The sequence below is a fragment of the Montipora foliosa genome, chromosome 9 (assembly GCF_036669935.1).
Source record: "Montipora foliosa isolate CH-2021 chromosome 9, ASM3666993v2, whole genome shotgun sequence".
In the NCBI taxonomy this organism is placed as follows: domain Eukaryota; kingdom Metazoa; phylum Cnidaria; class Anthozoa; order Scleractinia; family Acroporidae; genus Montipora; species Montipora foliosa.
Window position 1 is genome coordinate 2316179 of NC_090877.1, and position 17500 is coordinate 2333678.

The 17500-nt window shown below is 38.8% G+C and overlaps 1 protein-coding gene and 1 pseudogene across 1 annotated transcript in view; both read right to left on the bottom strand.

The window, feature by feature from the left end:
* The window catches only part of LOC137969533 (polyunsaturated fatty acid 5-lipoxygenase-like), a 42078-nt gene extending 37164 nt beyond the window's left edge, over positions 1-4914 (bottom strand). Inside the window, exon 1 of the mRNA XM_068815831.1 lies at positions 4873-4914. The gene's annotated coding sequence lies outside the window, so the exon portion shown is untranslated. The remainder of the gene's footprint in view (positions 1-4872) is intronic.
* An 8657-nt stretch (positions 4915-13571) lies between these two features.
* On the bottom strand, positions 13572-14149 carry LOC137969542 (craniofacial development protein 2-like; annotated as a pseudogene).
* Positions 14150-17500: the final 3351 nt, after the last annotated feature.

Genomic DNA, 17500 nt, shown 5'->3' on the forward strand with positions numbered 1-17500 from the left:
TAAATTTTTTATATATAGTCCTATTTCTTTTAGCCATAACTTGTAAATATTGTACAGAATCGTAGTTAATAATGTTGTTGTATATTTTGTTACTTTTGTTATTGTTTTCTCGGAAATATTAGCTTTTATAATAGCTACTCTTAAATTCGAGGAAAAATAAAGTTTATGTATGTATGTATGTATGTTGGAAAGTCCACGACCGTGCACAATCTTATCGCTCATACACTTTGCATGAATTACGTAACTAACACGTTTCTATATTGGTTAGTTCCTCAGTACGGAGTAAACAACTATTGTGTTTTGTGCACGGCCAAGGCCAAAAAAGAGAACAAAAACCGACAACAAAGAAATTTGTCGGGTTTCATAACCATTCCCCTCTATTAACCATAGTAATAGTCATTTTATATCTAGCAAGCCCGAGCAGAATAATTGTTCTATTAAAAACTCCAGGATCAACAACTCTTCCATGTATGGTCGACTAAAGCATCGATTTCTGCCTCGTTCAATTCCGGTCGAAAACGGTTTTTGTCGGCCATTTTTTCCAGAGCTGCAAAAGAGTTTTCAGCTCGTTTTATTGCTGAGTGGGCGCGTTCCTTGACCATATTTGGTAAAGCAGGTATATGAACTGATAGCCTTTGTCCGGCGAGCAAATTAATGAAAATGCTGGAATTCTGATATCTGCAGTTCAGTTTTTAATAAACACATTTATTTCAGATTAATCAGTCCCGGTTCGGCATGAAGTGGAACAGCAAACATTTCAGATAACAACATTGTGTATATGGTCCTGATAGAGCTGATCATGTTAAGCTAGGTCTTATCCTTAACAAAGAGAAATGTGTGTTTCATATACCAAGGCTCTCATCTACGTTCCGGTATTACCTCTTATCCCGCCCTGAAAATAGGCCTGGAAAAGTTCCAGGCCCATTTTCAAGGCGGGGCAAGAGGGAGTCCCGGAACAGGACTAGGCCTAATACTGTTACAGCAAGGGACTGGAACATCCAAAGAGAACGTCAATGCTGTTAATTAAGCCAAGCAGGTGAACAAGAAAATGTGTCAGAAGTCACAAACGTTTCTTACTAGTAAAGGCCTAGTGAATTTCAAAGCAAGATTTATCCCTGACCTTGCGACAATGGCAGATCTAGAGATAGCCTCTGAGGATAGTGACAAAGAAAGGAGAACCATTTGTTTGGTCCTGAGCACAATGCGGCCTTTACAGCCGGCTGAGGAGACGGTTAGCCCAAGCACATAATGCCGCATAGACCATTTTCGAATTCTCACGGCTGAACTGGATCTAGCATATAGAGGGGAGGCTAATGCGGGAAAATCTTTTCAAATGCAAATTAATTTGCCCGCATTAGCCTCCATCTCATGCTAGATCCAGTCCAACCGCTAGAATACGAAACTGGCCTATTTGGGATATTTTTATCGCGTAAAGCAAAGAAAAAGATCACTAATAGTAATGATGCTAGCACAGTTGGTCTTGGAGCATTCCTGGTACCAGAGTGTTTTGTGATGCCGTGATGGTGAACACGAAACAACGGTTATGAACTAAGGAATGGTGGCCCGGCATTAATAGGGAAACTGGAGCATTTTGCAAAACATGTCATGGCTTTCACTAATTTTGAGTGGATTATTAGCAATCCTGAACCCTTCACGTAACTGTACTGCCTCAAGGACCTTGGAAAGACATTGCGACTGACTTCATGGGTCCACTGCCATCAGGAGATTATACTTTCGCACTGACTATTATAGTAGATATGTTGAAATTATAAGTATTTCAAAATAAACTCCGCTAAGGTAGCCATCAGTAGCCAGGAGAGGATATTTGCAACTCACGGATTAAGCAGTACAGTGACAAGTGACGATGTTCCCAAATTGTGGTGGAATCTTCTAAAACGTTTATTTAAATTAAAGTTTCGTCATAGGTTCGAGATATATCGATATATGTCCGGATTTTATTTTGGCAGAAATATAAACGATGTGGCTTTGAGTAGCGATTTGTAAAATACTTAAGTTCATCCAATCTTGTAAAGGCCCCAAAAAAGCACATTTACAGTGTTGCAGCAAAATCTTAATTTGGCCATAAAACTTTACTGGACGTTTTCTCGGCTATTGCAAAAGAGTTGACCTTCTACAGAGCTACAACTCCAAAACTTTTTGTCCGTTTCAGCTCCAATTCTTTGGACTATTTTAATACAGTTCAATGTACAAAACGGATGTCAGCGTTTTTCAATTTTTTGACGTATTTGGATTTTATACCGTTCTCAGTGTATACTGAAATTCCCGGTCAAAGACACTATGATTTTAACTTTGATGAAAGGTAAAATCGTCGACACCATTTAGCTGAAAATCTCTCAGGAAATCTCTCCAGGAGTTGAGCAAAGAGCCGACAAACTCGACTCACACGTGTCGTCCAGTTCAGGAATGTATCCCAGAAAAATTTGCTGGAAGGAGTAGTGTTCATACCACTTCAAACGAAAAGCATCATTGATGAAAATTCTCAGACTTTTTCCTAAATTTTAGGCGCACAATCATCTTGCTCAAATTCTAGATTTAGGAAAAACTAGAAAGACGTCGTATTTCATCTTGTATGAAAGTTTTTTTAAGAAGCCTTTTTCACCGTTTTGTTGTTGTTGTTGTTGGACGCTTACATCGAGACGGAAAATTCGCATGATCATGAACGCTTGAGCGAAATTAAAATTGTTTAGTTAGATGTTCAGCTGGTTAACGAAAAACTAAATTAAAAATCATGAAAATATAAATGTCATTACAGAAAATGAAATCTTTATTTTCGTTCAAGTTAGTATTTAACCAGCGGGACCTAAGGAACTAGGAAATAAGGAAAAAGTTTGATAAAAATTTTGTAAGTTGTCAATTAATTTTAAAATTAGAATCGGACTGAAAGTGCCACTCATTTGTTAATTTTATCATTATTTCTTTGAGTGTATCATTCGAATTAACTCAGGCTTAGTTTTAAGCTAGTCTGTTAACAAAAAAGTGCTGCACATATTGTTTTTTGAACAAATGATTTCGGATGTCCATTAATTTTCTTTCTTCTTCTTCTTTTTTTTTTTACTTGTTTGAAAATGTCTTCTGTAATTGGTATAAATTTATCCAAGATTCAAAAGTTAATCAAACACCGTAGAACACTACTATTTTTTTTGTTTGTACAACGAAGCCCCGCCTACCCTGTTCAGCAAAATCGTGATTTGGCCATAAAACTTTACTGGACGTTTTCTCGGCTATTGCAAAAGGGTTGACCTTTTACAGAGCTACAACTCAAAACTTTTTTGTCCGTTTCAGCTCCAATTCTTTGGACTATTTTAATACAGTTCAATGTACAAAACGGATGTCAGCGTTTTTCAATTTTTTGACGTATTTGGATTTTATACCGTTCTCAGTGTATACTGAAATTCCCGGTCAAAGACACTATGATTTTAACTTTGATGAAAGGTAAAATCGTCGACACCATTTAGCTGAAATCTCTCAGGAAATCTCTCCAGGAGTTGAGCAAAGAGCCGACAAACTCGACCCACACGTGTCGTCCAGTTCAGGAATGTATCCCGGAAAATTTGCTGGAAGGAGTAGTGTTCATACCACTTCAAACGAAAAGCATCATTAATGAAAATTCTCAGACTTTTTCCTAAATTTTAGGCGCACAATCATCTTGCTCAAATTCTAGATTTGGGAAAAACTAGAAAGACGTCGTATTTCATCTTGTATGAAAGTTTTTCTTGAGAGGCCTTTTTCACCGTTTTGTTGTTGTTGTTGGACAAGACGGAAAATTCGCATGGCCATGAACGCTTGAGCGAAATTAAAATTGTTTAGTCAAATGTTCAGCTGGGTAACGGAAAACTAAATTAAAAATCATGAAAATATAAATGTCATTACAGAAAATGAAATTTTTATTTTCGTTCAAGTTAGTATTTAACCAGCGGGACTAAGGAACTAGGGAATAAGGAAAAAGTTCGATAAAAATTTTGTAAGTTGTCAATTAACTTTAAAATTAGAGTCGAATTGAAAGTGCCACTCATTTGTTAATTTTATCATTATTTCTTTGAGTGTATCATACGAATGAACTCAGGTTTAGTTTTAAGCTAGTCTGTTAACAAAAAAGCGCTGCACATATTGTTTTTTGAACAAATGATTTCGGATGTCCATTAATTTTCTTTCTTTTTTTGTTTTTTTTTACTTGTTTGAAAATGTCTTCTGTAATTGGTATAAATTTATCCAAGATTCAAAAGTTAATCAAACACCGTAGAACACTACAATTTTTTTGTTTGTACAACAAAGCTCCGCCTACCCTGTTCTTAAAATCGACCGCAAAGAGGAAATAAAGTGTCCTTTAAGTGCAATGTCCACGCAAAAAAGCGAAGTTCAAATTTAGACTCCTTCATTACGCAATTTTCTCTTCTGCTTGCAATGTTAATGTCTAGAACAGTGTAATCTTTGTGATAGTGCGGTCAAAAAAGGTTTTTATTTAAGCGAAAAATATCCTAGAAGTACGGAACTCCAGTGCACCTTCCCGGCATGCAACTACATGGTATAAAATAATTACGGAACACACCTAGTGGTACGGGTTATACATTTACTATCACAGTAAGCTTAAAGGCTCGTATGTATACCGGGAAAATACAAGGGATCCATGAAATCATTCATGATATACCTGACTCACATCAAGGTGGCGCATTTTTCTCATGTATTCCCTATAAAACCCTATTATTTTTGAATGTCTTGATAACAATTTAGGCATAAGCGAGAATAGTAAAGGTTCAGCATACGCAGTTACTAATAATTACTTTGTTTACAGGTCTAGTTCTCGCTTCATTATTCTTGTTCATGCTAAATCTAAAAAAAAAATTGTAAACGTACCTTAAGGCCGATATGACGCCTCAATAAAGCACCCGGTAGAAGTGGTCACTACGAGTAGATACCTCGAATATATTATTGGTGAAATCTTTTAAAATTTCGATGTCAACTTTGGGAGTGACAGGTTGACATTCAGCGGATTCATGTTGGTCTTTATCATAAGCGTTGTTTGAGAATCAGAAATTGCTGTGATTAATCCAACAGGTACCATATACTGTTTTGTGTACCCCAATTCGGGATTATCAAGACCGATCTAAAGTTTCTATTGTGTTGTCTCCTTGGGAAGGAAACTTCGTTCTGTTAAATGAAAAGTATTTTTTTCCGTCTTCACGTTACAAGATGACCCGCGTTAAGGAAGTTACTTTTCTTGGTGTTATTTTGGATGAAAACCTTTCATGGAAACCACATATGTCACATATTGCTTGCAAAATTTCTAAATCTATTAATTTTATTGGTAGATCAAGTCCTTGCCTCACTAAGCTTGCCTTGAAAACGTTGTATTATTCGTTAGTTTACCCTTATTTTCAATATTGTATTATAGTTTTTGTTGTTTTTTTTTTTTTTATAATTATTTCTTAAATAACAACATTTACTTACACCGGAATACAATAATACAATACATTACATAACATACATGTATTCAGTAAGCTACGGTTTCTCAGCTAAATTATTAATCTATTCCTGGCATGCATGGCTTCCTTTTAAAATCGTTTATGTTAAACATGTTTTAAACCCTACTTTGTTAAAAACTGGCGACCAATTACTCTACTGAACTTCGACTATAAAATAGGCCATTGCAAATCGACTCCAAAATGTACTTCCAAAAATAATAAATAGTGACCAAACCGCTTTTCTTAAAGGAACATTTATTGGTGAAAACATAAGATTAATTGATGGCTTAATAAATCACACTGCCGCTCATAATATTCCCGGACTGTTACTGTTTTTAGATTTTGAAAAAGCGTTTGACACAGTTGAATGGTCTTTTATATGGAAAACGCTAGGTTCTTTCAATTTCGGATCGTCATTAATAAGCTGGATCAAAGTGTGCTACCGTAACATAGAAAGCTGCGTCCTTAATAACGGATGGGCAAGCAATTACTTCATTCCTGAAAAAGGAGTCAGGCAAGGTTGCTCTCTTTCCCCTTATATTTTCATCCTTTGTGCAGAAATATTAGCGAACAAAATACGAAAAAACAAAGATATAAAAGGGATTACTGTGTGTGGAAATGAAATCAAGATTAGTCAATATGCTGACGACACGACCATGAAAAAAGTCCTTTATATCTGCCTTACTCGACCAAGATCTTTTCGGTGTGATATCTGGCTTGCGGCCACCCTGCGAGCAGAGCCTCCTTTTGTCTTTTTCTTTACTGAGGAGGAGAAAAGTAGGCTCTGCCCGAATCGCGTCAACTCTTTGAAGCCGCCGCAGCCCGAACTTCTGGACTAGTCAATCTTGTTTTCTCTCGTCAAACCGGTTTTTCCAGTGCGAGCGTCCGTTTAGTGACAAAACCGATGGTTATAATTGAATATTTTAAGCAAGAGCCGATACAACGTAGATTTGATTTTAGTGATGTACTATATTTCGGCTGGCCAAACCAGCCTTCTTCAGGTACAATGAGAGTTTACATTGAATTGCTTCTATGTACATATATATATATATAGTAAATGGATGTTGACGTAATACTGGAAAAAATGTGATAAAACATGGCAGTTACAAAGATTTTGAATTCAAATACTAAGAGTCACGGAAAAATAACGGAAATCACTAAAATAATAAACTGAAATCTAATACGTTTCTTCGCGGATATTAAGACCGTTGGGATCAATTGTCCTGCCTTTTGTACACCGACAGGAAAATTGTCCACGGTTGCTTGCTTCGAAACTCTGTTATAATTGAGCCCGCTGGCATGAAAAACCAAGATGGCGGCGAGATCTGGCATATTAGGCTTGGGTTCGAGACTGTATCCTGGCAACATGCAGCGCATATTCAAAAAAGATCTTACTCGATTCATGCAGAGCCTTTCTCGAGAACGCCAAAATCGAGCAAGCAAGAGAAAGGCTCTGCTAGCATGGTGGCTTGCAGCTTAACAACAAGAAAACAGAAGTCCTCTGGACTGGAGCTAGCGCTGGGCGTCAGGATAAATTATGTCCCGAAAAAGATTTAAAATGGGTTACAGACAAACTTAAGGCCTTAGGTGTCTGGATTGCGACCAATCCCGTGGTTAGCATGAAAGCAAATTACAACGAAAAATTAGGAAAGGTTAGAAACTGCTTAAGCTGCTGGGAATACCGTCGTCTAAGCCTGTTAGGGAAAATCGTTGTATTAAAAAGTTTAATCCCTTCTCAGCTTGTTTATATTCTATCACCGTTGCCAACGAACCATGCCGCTTTAGATGTAATTAACAACATGTTCTACAGCTTTCTCTGGAGTGTAAGGGGGGACAAAATTAACCGAGATGTTATGATCAGTGATTATAAAAATAGAGGTTTAAGGATGATCGACATTAAATCTTTTAAAACTAAAATCCAACATTTTCACTCCCGATATAATAATTGGCCTGAGATCGGACACCCTATATCTAACATAAAGCAATACTTTTACTTCCTTGTTGCCAGATATTACATATGGTCCTGCAAAACAAAGGATGTACGTAAAGGACCAAAAATAGAAAGATTTCCTAGTTTTCTATCTTCTTTAGTACCTTTTAAATCTTAAACCTCAACAAAACAAATAAATTAAATTAAATTAACACAAATATTGTATTATAGTTTGGGGTTCAACATACCCTACTAACCTTAATCGTCTTATTTTGCTACAAAAGCGTATTGTTAGAATTGTTAATAAGGAGCCTTTTGATGCGCATACTGATCCACTATTTAGAGACTTAAAGTTCCTTAAGGGCCTACTCAGGAGCCCATCTGGAATGGGCTCCTGGCCTACTGACGTATTTTTTGGGGTGCGTTGCTAAGGTTGTAATAGTTGACTAATTTCAGAGAATTTGGCATTATTTTGGTCAGTTTCCAACTTTTGTAAACCAATGACCCTAAATATGACGTCATTATGCCACGCCCATGGTCACGTGACCATTAAAAGAAAACTCTAAATTTGTCTACCTGCTACTCAATTTGGGTATTTAATCAGTGGTTGCATAATTTGTATTCGTTTTTGCATCCAGCAAAGCATGGTTTTCTTTTTATTTTGAAAAATGTTCTTTTTAGAGAGATAAACGATACTGAAATACCCATAAAATTTTCAAGAAAGATGATTTGAAAAAATCAATGCTTAGCTATATTCTGCATTTGGAGGTGAAACGTACCATATTAAAAAAAATTATTTCAATTTAAAGACCGCCCGAAATTTAGCTTTTTCTCAAACCGGAAGTCAGTTCGTTGACGCTCCGCAGTTGATCTGAGAACGAGTTCGAGGAAGGGCGAGGAAAAACCTTCGATGCAAACAACAGTTCGTGCGGTGATTTTTGCTCGTGAGTGGGTTTCCCGATCAGCTCCCGATGTGATGACGTCAGTCACCAGAAGTAACATTTCACTTCCTTAGCAACGCGCGAAAAATACGTCTGTGGGCCCTTAAGTTTGTAGATATTTATTCTTTGCACCTAGGTAAACTTACGTATTCTTATAATAATAACTTACTTCCTCCCTCTTTTAGTATTTTTTTTTTTACGTACGAATCAGGTTCATAACTATAATACTCGTGGTTCTAACCGATTCTATATCCCATTTTGCCGTACTAATATAAGGGAATTTTGTATCATTTGCCAAGGCCCAGTCTTTTTCAATAAGTTATGATCTGACATTCGAAATGCTCATTCATTATATTCTTTTCAGTCTAAGATTAAAACGTATCTCTTGTCATGTTATTTATCAGATTCTGATGTCTTCCCCTTCTTGTTCTTGTTACTAGTGTAAAATAAGGAAAATATCGTGTTGTGTGTAATGGTAATTTAATTAAGCAGTCTCTTTAGTCCATCAATCCATGTAAGCTCTTTCTGATTTGTATTCTTTTATGTAACGAAGGGGCCCAAGTCCTATAAGCCCCATGGTTTCTTCTGGGCTCCCTTGCCATGTGATAATTTCTTTTTTATACTAAACTTGGTAATGTATTGTGGCTAAATAAACTGAACTGAACTGAACTGAACATGATCGCCGCCATGTTGGTGGACGAAAACAAATTGATTTCTCATTAGCCTCTAGGGGTTTCCACATTGTAATAAACATGTTATTTTTTGTTTGCTTTTGGTACACCGGCAGAAACACGGAAATGCGTACTAAACAAACTTGACAAAGACATTAAAGATTGCGAAAGTACGCACTTGGATTAATAACATTGTCAACTAATACTGACAACATGTCTTTTCCTTCGCAAGTTCAGCGTGAGCGTGTTGAATTATCCCACATGGTTTTTCTGCAGAAGAAACAAGTTGGTCACATCTTTTGAAAATAGACTTGTAGAGAAAAAAAAGCTAACTGATGATGAGATTAACAGTATGACTTGACAATAAAAATAGGGCCCTATTCAAAAAGACCCTGTCACCTGTGCTAGGAACTTTGAACACATGGTACAGCTCTTTATAAAGGATGTGTTGAAGAGTAATCTTATTCCTATTGGAGAAATAGTAGAATTCTTTTACAGGGTTGAATTCCAGCAAAGGGGGTCACCTCACATACATGCGTTATTTTGGGTATCTAATCGCTTATGAAAGCCCCTTGTGTTGTTACATCATTATCTTTTGTAGGCGCGAGAGGATTGGGGCGAGCTCGCGGCTACAAAAAGAGCTTGCTGACAGGCTAACCATTATCCAGCTGTTATATCACACTGACTAGTTCATAAAGGAACCTTTCAACCTGCAAATTTCAAACAATCGCGGTAACTTTCATATCCACGAGTAACGACAGTGGCACTTTGATTTACTAAGTAAACTTTACAATGCGATTTAAAGTGTGGAGCTCAGCGACTCTTCAGTGTCTCTGGCGGTTGGCGTGTATTCTATAAACTCCAATTATGGAAATTCTCTTAATTGCGAAAACAAACGAATTTTCGGAAAGACAAACTTACATGCTCGCAAATTTTAAAACACAAAAAAGTCCGATTTTGAAAAAAAGCTAAGATGTTCCTTATAAGCTTTCATAGCTAATTTTTTTTTTTTTGGATATTTTTGCACCTTAAATGAAGGACAGCTGCCGGTCAGTGACAATAACAGTACAGGAGAATTGAACGACAAAAGTTGAAACAAGAAATTTGGAAAAGAAAAGAGACCCCGATCCCATCCCCGGCCCCGGCTCCGCGTTTGCCCACGGAGCGGCCCATGGTTTGTAGTAATGTCAGAGTGGCACAGGAACTTGCTAGCCAATTCATCGAGACATTTGTCCATGGTTTTGCAGTAACCTCCGTCACCTAAAGACTACATGTTCGAAGAAAACGAGCAATAATAAAGCTTGCTGAGAATTAAAGCAGAAATGATAAGCCACTTAATGTGACTTTCTCGAAACAATCTTTCACTCGGTTTATTTGACAGAGTTTGCTAATACATGAGGACATAGTGGCATTTATGTGGTTGTCGTAAGTCAAATAGGAGTCAACTATTACCCCAGGTCTTTTCCACTTATAACGGGCGTAATCTGTTTGCCTAGAAAGGAGAGGTCAGTGCCATCAGGGAGGCTCTGGATCATCTGTCGGGATCCCACTAACAGAAACTTTGTCTTAGCAGGATTTATAAGTAGTTGGTTTGCTGAACACCACTTTCCTACCCGTTTAAGGTCTCCTTTAATGAGATTAATAGCTAGTTACCTTGGACTTGAATCTCACTTTTATGCAGACGCGTCAAATTGATAATTACAAAAGGGACCAATAGACCGATTGCATAAATGGCCGCCAAAAACGTATTCTTTTGTTTATGTGCTAGTTAGACTCACTAGCCTCGTTTGCATGGACAAAATACAATAGAAATGTCGTTCGAGAGCGAGGCTAGTGAGTCTAAATAGCACATAAACAAAAGAATACATTTTTGGCCGCCATTTATGCAATCGGTCTATGGCAACTTAGCAATCACGCGTCCCCTTGGTATTACCAATCAAACCAACCAATCATCTTCATTTGCATGTTTGTGGAAATTGACCGAGACAGCTCTATTCATATACGTGAGGTTATCTTGAGTTGAGTGAATGACGTCATCAGTCCTCTCATTTGCATATCTTACACTTTCTTCAAACTTGAATATTTCCGGAACCAATGCAGATATTTTCAAACGGTAAACGGTGTTTTTAATCTTACTTGGAATTCTATCTGATAAACCTAAAAATTCAAGGGATACAAATTTGATCATAGCACATGTAGCACTTTAACTACTTAAAGCACGTTTTATACAAACTGAGATTTGCACATGGAAAAGAGCCCGCGTAAAATTCGGTCGAAATACACAACCAATCAATCAGAAAAGCGAACGACTGTGAAAATGCTTCGTTCGTCCAATCAGAAACACGATCGATAGTACTTCACAGAGGAGGCCAACGAGCGCGCGGATTTCTGAAAACAAATTAGAATAAGAACTGGCAAGATTTGCTCGGCTCCTTGAAGGAAGAATAGATGACTTCATAGATGAGCAAGAAAATAAAAACACGAGAGCAAAGACTGGCAGAAAAACTGCTTAAAACCTATCTTCGAAGGAAGGAAGAGCTAAGGAATGCTGAAGTTTACCTTACCTACTGCTCAACCCAATGGATTGCTGAGCGAGTTCGTGAATGGTGAGTTTAACGAATTGCTACGCGACAGAGCAAAACCCTTGTTTGTGTAAAGCAAATACTGTGTTTGTATTTTATACGAACTATTTTCTGTGCCTCTCCCCATGACAAACCCATCTCACTAAGTTCAGTTTCCACTGTCTTCCTCCAGGTGGTTTTGGGTCTTCCCCTTATTCTTTTGCCTGCAGGTGTCCACCTAAGGGCAACCTTGGGTATCCTCTCCGACGACATTCGTAAGACATGTCCCAGCCATCTAAGCTGGCGTTTCTTGATTTCATGATCCATACTTGTGCACCCAGTCTTGTGATACAGGTCATTGTTGGAAATTTTATTGGGCCAGAAGATGTTGCAGATCCTTCGCAGACAGCTGTTGTAAAAAACATTGACTTTATTTATGTCCCTCTTGACAATTCTCCAGCATTCAGAGCCGTACAGTAGCACAGATTTAACGTTACTGTTGTAGATGCGCACTTTAGTCTTAAGGCTGTACTGCTTAGACTTCCAGATGTTTCTAAGTCTACTAAATGCACACCTGGCTTTGTTAAGCCTAGCCTTGATGTCCTTCTGGGCACTGTTATCTGTACTGATCACACTCCCGAGATAGGTAAACTCTTCAATATGTTCCAACGGCTCTCCATCGATGTTGATTGGCCTTGATGCGTCGGAGTTGACACACATAATTTTGGATTTCTTTTTGCTGATGATCAGTCCCGTTTTCTTGGCATTTGTATTGAGATCGTCTGACTTCTCCTGAAGATGGGTAGGTGTTGAAGAAAGGATGGCAATATCATCAGCAAAATCAAGGTCTTGAAGGTGAGAGAAGATAGTCCACTGCTTTCCACGAGAGCGCAGGGAAGTTGCTTGACGCATCACTCAGTCGATAGTAACAAGGAAGAGAATAGGCGAGAGTATGCAGCCCTGGTGCACTCACGATTTTACTGGAAATGCTTCTGTAATGGTATTTCCAAGGATGATACTACATTCGAAGTTGTCATAGAACATCTTGATAAGGTTGATAATCTTGGGAGGTAATCCATATGCTTGAAGGATCTTCCATAGACTCTCTCGGTGCACGCTATCGAATGCCTTTTGGAAATCGAGAAAGTTAATGCAAAGAGATGTGTTCCATTCGAGAGACTGTTCCAGGATATCTCGTAATGCAAAGATCTGATCCATACAACCTCGTCCTCTTCTAAACCCAGCCTGTTCTTCTCTGAGTGTTGAATCGATAGCGTTTTCAATGCGCTTAAGCAGTATCCTGCAAAATATCTTACTCGGTACAGAGAGTAAAGTAATTCCCCTCCAATTATCACAGTTGCCGAGATCGCCTTTCTTTGGAAGCATGAATATAAGGCCTTTGGTCCAGTCATTTGGAATAACTTCTTGTTCCCAAATCTTTGAGAAGAGGTCCGTTAATAACCTAGATGCTGTATTAATGTCCGCTTTAAACAGCTCAGCTTGAAGTGAATCAATTCCTGGGGCTTTTCTGTTTTTCATGTTTTCAATTGCCGAGCGAACCTCTGCTGTGGCTGGGGGGCTGGTGCCTATATCAAGATATGATTCAGAAGGTGGTGGATCTGCTGGTTCCTCTGGGTCTGGCCGGTTAAGGACTTCTTCAAAGTGTTGCACCCACCTAGCAGCTTGCTCCCTTTCTGTTGTTATCATCTGTCCCTGCTTATCTTTTACTGGCATGCTGTGATTGGTGATGTTGCCACAAAGTTGCTTAGTGATCTTGTAAACTGTTCCAAAATCTTTCTTCTCTGCTGCTTTCTCAGCTTCGCTAGCCAGATTCTTGATGAAGTTCCTCTTGTCCTTTCTTGCAATCCGCTTGACTTCCCTATCTCTGATCTTATACTCCTGCTGTGTTTCGTTCAATCTGCCTTGACGATTTAGCATTCAACAACTTCTCCTTTGTCTTCCTCCTAACTTCTAATCTGGCCCAAGTTTCAGCTGATAACCATTTCTTGGTCTTCTTTTTCTAAAAGCCAACAGTTTTCTTTGCAGCATCAGCATACGACTCCTTGAATCGATTCCACGAACACTCCACTGGGTCCTGATCTATTTCATCCTCAAGATCGGCGAGTGGAGCAAACCTGTTCTTAAGCTCAATGCTGAAGTTTCTTCTGACCTCTTGCGATTTCAATCGGTTGATGTCATACACTCTCCTGCGTTGTTTATTGGAGTCTACAGCCATAAGCTTTAGCTTAATTTTGGCGAATAACATGTAGTGGTCACTGCTTACACCTGCACCCCGATATACTTTTACACCCAGAAGGGATCTCCTCCACTTCTTGTTGATTATTACGTGGTCGATCTGATTGATTGTACGACCATCGGGGGATTTCCAGGTCAGTTTGTGAATGGTCTTGTGGGGGAAGATTGTACCCCCTATTATACAGTTATTGTTCAAACAAAAATCAACCAGCCTTTCTCCATTGTCACTAATACTCCCACAGCTAGGCTTCCCCACAGCAGCTTCGCAGTTGCTGTTGTCCAGGCCAACTTAAGCATTAATATCTCCCATTATCAGCAGCAAGTCATGTCGAGGGACTCTGGATACTTCATACTGGAGCTGTTCATACCATTCGTCTTTTACCTCATCCTCTGCCTCGTTAGTAGGGGCATAACATTGTAGTATAGTAAGCTTACAATATTTGGAATGGAACCTTGCTCTGATGATTCTATCGCTGACAGGTTCCCATTCAATGAGGTTCTTTTCTATACTTCTGTTCATGATAAGGGCAACACCGTTTGCATGTGCATTTTCCTTCCCAGAAAACAAAATTGTAAAGCCATCACTTGTCTTCTTCCTTCCTGCGCCAGTCCATCTACATTCACTAACACCAAGGATGTCCAGGTCATATCTTTCCATCTCCTTTGTAACCTGTGCCGTCTTACCAGTTTCAAACATTGTGCGGACGTTCCATGTCGCAAGTCGTACCATCGTTTTGGGCCCAAGAAAATTCCTCCTTGAGCTCATAGCTTCCCGTGATGGGTTTCCACTAGGAGCTGTCATACTGCCAAGCTCAGGAGCTTGGCTTGAAATTCCCATAGGCCTCTGTGGATTTGAATTCATAGTTGCGGTTTCTGTAACTTGATCGTTTTTTACGGGGTGGGGTTGTTAGCCCCACGCCCAACCCCCAACCTGGAGGGCCAGTGATCTTCTGTAGGGGTTTTCCTTCCCTTAGCACACCAACATGGCTGGCGGCATTCTCTAGACGTAACGTACAGATAGAAAACCTTCGTAAGCATTTATCTTTGAATAATAACATTTTATGCTAAAGAGAGGTTACTAAAGGTCCAGCAGTCACTGGTAATTACTTATTTTACATATCTAGTTCTCGCTTCATTATCCTTCTTCATGCTAAATCTAAAAAAAAACCAAGAATATTCTAAACGTACTTTAAGGCCGATATAACGCTCAATGAAGCACTCGATTGGAGTGATCACTACGCGTAGATACCTCGACTATATTCTTAAATTTCACATGCTGTCATGTTGGTGTCCCAATCCAATACTCCGGGAATTGAAAGCTATTATTTATGCTAACGTCTTCCTTTGTTTTCGTTGAAAAACATGGCTGTTGATCACGTAAGTGAAACCCAAGAATTCCTGGTGAAATCGTTTAAAATTGGGACGTCGGGTTTGACATCTCATTTTAATCTGTCTACTTTAAGTATTGATAGTGCGCTAAGAAGATTTATGTTGATACTTTTCGTAAGCATGTTGTGAGAATCAGAAAATACTGTGATTAATGCAATAGGTACCAACCATTGTTTTGTCTAACCCGATTCGGGATTACCAAGATCGATCTAGAGATTCGATCGTTTTGTTTCTTTGGGAAGGGAACATCGTTCTGTTAAATAAATGAAATCAAATTATGCTTACGAAGGATTTCTATCTGTACGTTACATCTAGAGAATGCCGCCAGCCATGTTGGTGGACGAAAACAAAAGATCTCTCCTTAGCTCTTTTTGTTCGTCCACCAGAAAATTACATTCCATCATTCTTCACTATGTCTCTAATGCGAGGTTTCAGAACTGTCGCTTGAAAGAGTGATAGCCTTTCCGCACATGTGCATACTTAACAAAAGGAAAAAGGTTCCGAAAAGACGCACTTGGGTTTCTGCATTGCAAAATAATATAAAAAACATAACTGGATTGGGATGGTTGATGGAGTAGACGTGAATTTTCGTCCTCCGGCATAAACTCCTCTCAAGCAAACGGGTAAACTTGTCTATCTTCAACTTACCACAGAAGCCAACGATATGCCACCAAAATCGTGTAAGAAGAGAACACGGTGTTCCAGTTCAGGCAAGGTGGAGCCGGGGGGGCTTGGCAAAAAATAAAAGAAAATTAAAACGGTTTTACGGTTGATCCACGTTTCTTTTTTTGATATCTCGCCGAGGATGCTGAAAGTAGCATTTCCGAGATTCAAGATTTAAAAATTTTGTGGCGGAGAATTTCCCCAGAACCCCCCCCCCCCCCCCCCAATGCAAAATACGTTCCACTGTCCCTGCCGTTCTGAAGAGGAAAACCTATGTCTCATAGAATCGATAAGCGATTGGTCAGGATGGATAGTGATATAGAGATTATACCAAGGAAAGTGCGTTCGAACGATCTTTATTCACGAGTTGCGATGCATCAACAAATGGAACGAGTGAGAGCAGCGAACGAGTGAGTTTTTTTATGCATGGAGACAAGTGAATAAAATTAGTTCAAGCACTTTCCATGGTGTAATGTTTTTATTTCATACATACTGAGATTTTTTCTTACTGACCGATGCATTTCAAAGATTGTAAGCAATTTAAGTGCAAGAGCAAATTTTATTGTAAACACCGTCAAATCCGCAACGTAGCACGATATTCAGGTTTTTTACCATTTAGGAAAAATTTCCGGAAATCCCGGTTGGTTTGTAAATGGTACACGACACTTTGGTTCGTTCCACTGGAAAATTTCCGGGAGCAGCGGGACGTCTGAAGAGGTAGTCCCGTTTTCCAATTGGAAACTCTCCGATGGAAATGTGTTCCATTTACAAGTTTTGAAAGGTCTCACCAGTTTCAGGCTATTCACGGCCAAATGTTTAATTTTGGCGCGTAAAATCGCAATTACTGGGCGGCGAACAGACTTGAGTTAACTGGAAGTCTGGAACACGTTTTATCACCAGATGGAAATTTCCATAGAAATTTCCGGAATTTTTTTGTAAATGGTAAACAACCTCACTCTCTGTTGACAACTATTGTATATATATTTTTAAGAGCCCGATGGACACTGAAATCACACCGTAAGTCAATTTCTGCCTCTTGTAACTACGCTTTTACCCTACGTTTGGCCAGGGCTTAAAGCTTTATTCCTCGTTTTCGTATTAAATTTTCAATCTAGAATTGCCTTTATCAACAAAAAGAGCATTGTACAGTTTCATATATAACTCTAAACAACCTAAATGTAGCCGAATTTGCATACACTGGCTAACCTTAACACTCCCTCAGGAGCGTTTTACATAATACGTGATATCATGTTGTTATTGTTTTGTTTTGTAAATCCCGTGTTTACATCCTACTTTTTTAGATGCAGTTATGCTTCACAGCAGGCGAGTCAAATACGCCCGGCTAGGTTCAGGTCAATTAGTAACTGCTTTAATGCATTAATGATGGATCACGGAATTTCATCAATTATTTTTAAAATAATTTCCCTAAATGTAAGAGGCTTAAATAATTCTATTAAACGTAGGAAAATTTTTAAGTGGCTTCAAGGCAGACCGCTCACTGCTATGTTCTCCAAGAAACCTTTGGCACCGAACAATCTATAAGCACCTGGCGATCGGAATGGGGTGGAAATATCTTCTACAGCCATGGATCAAACCATAGCAAAGGTGT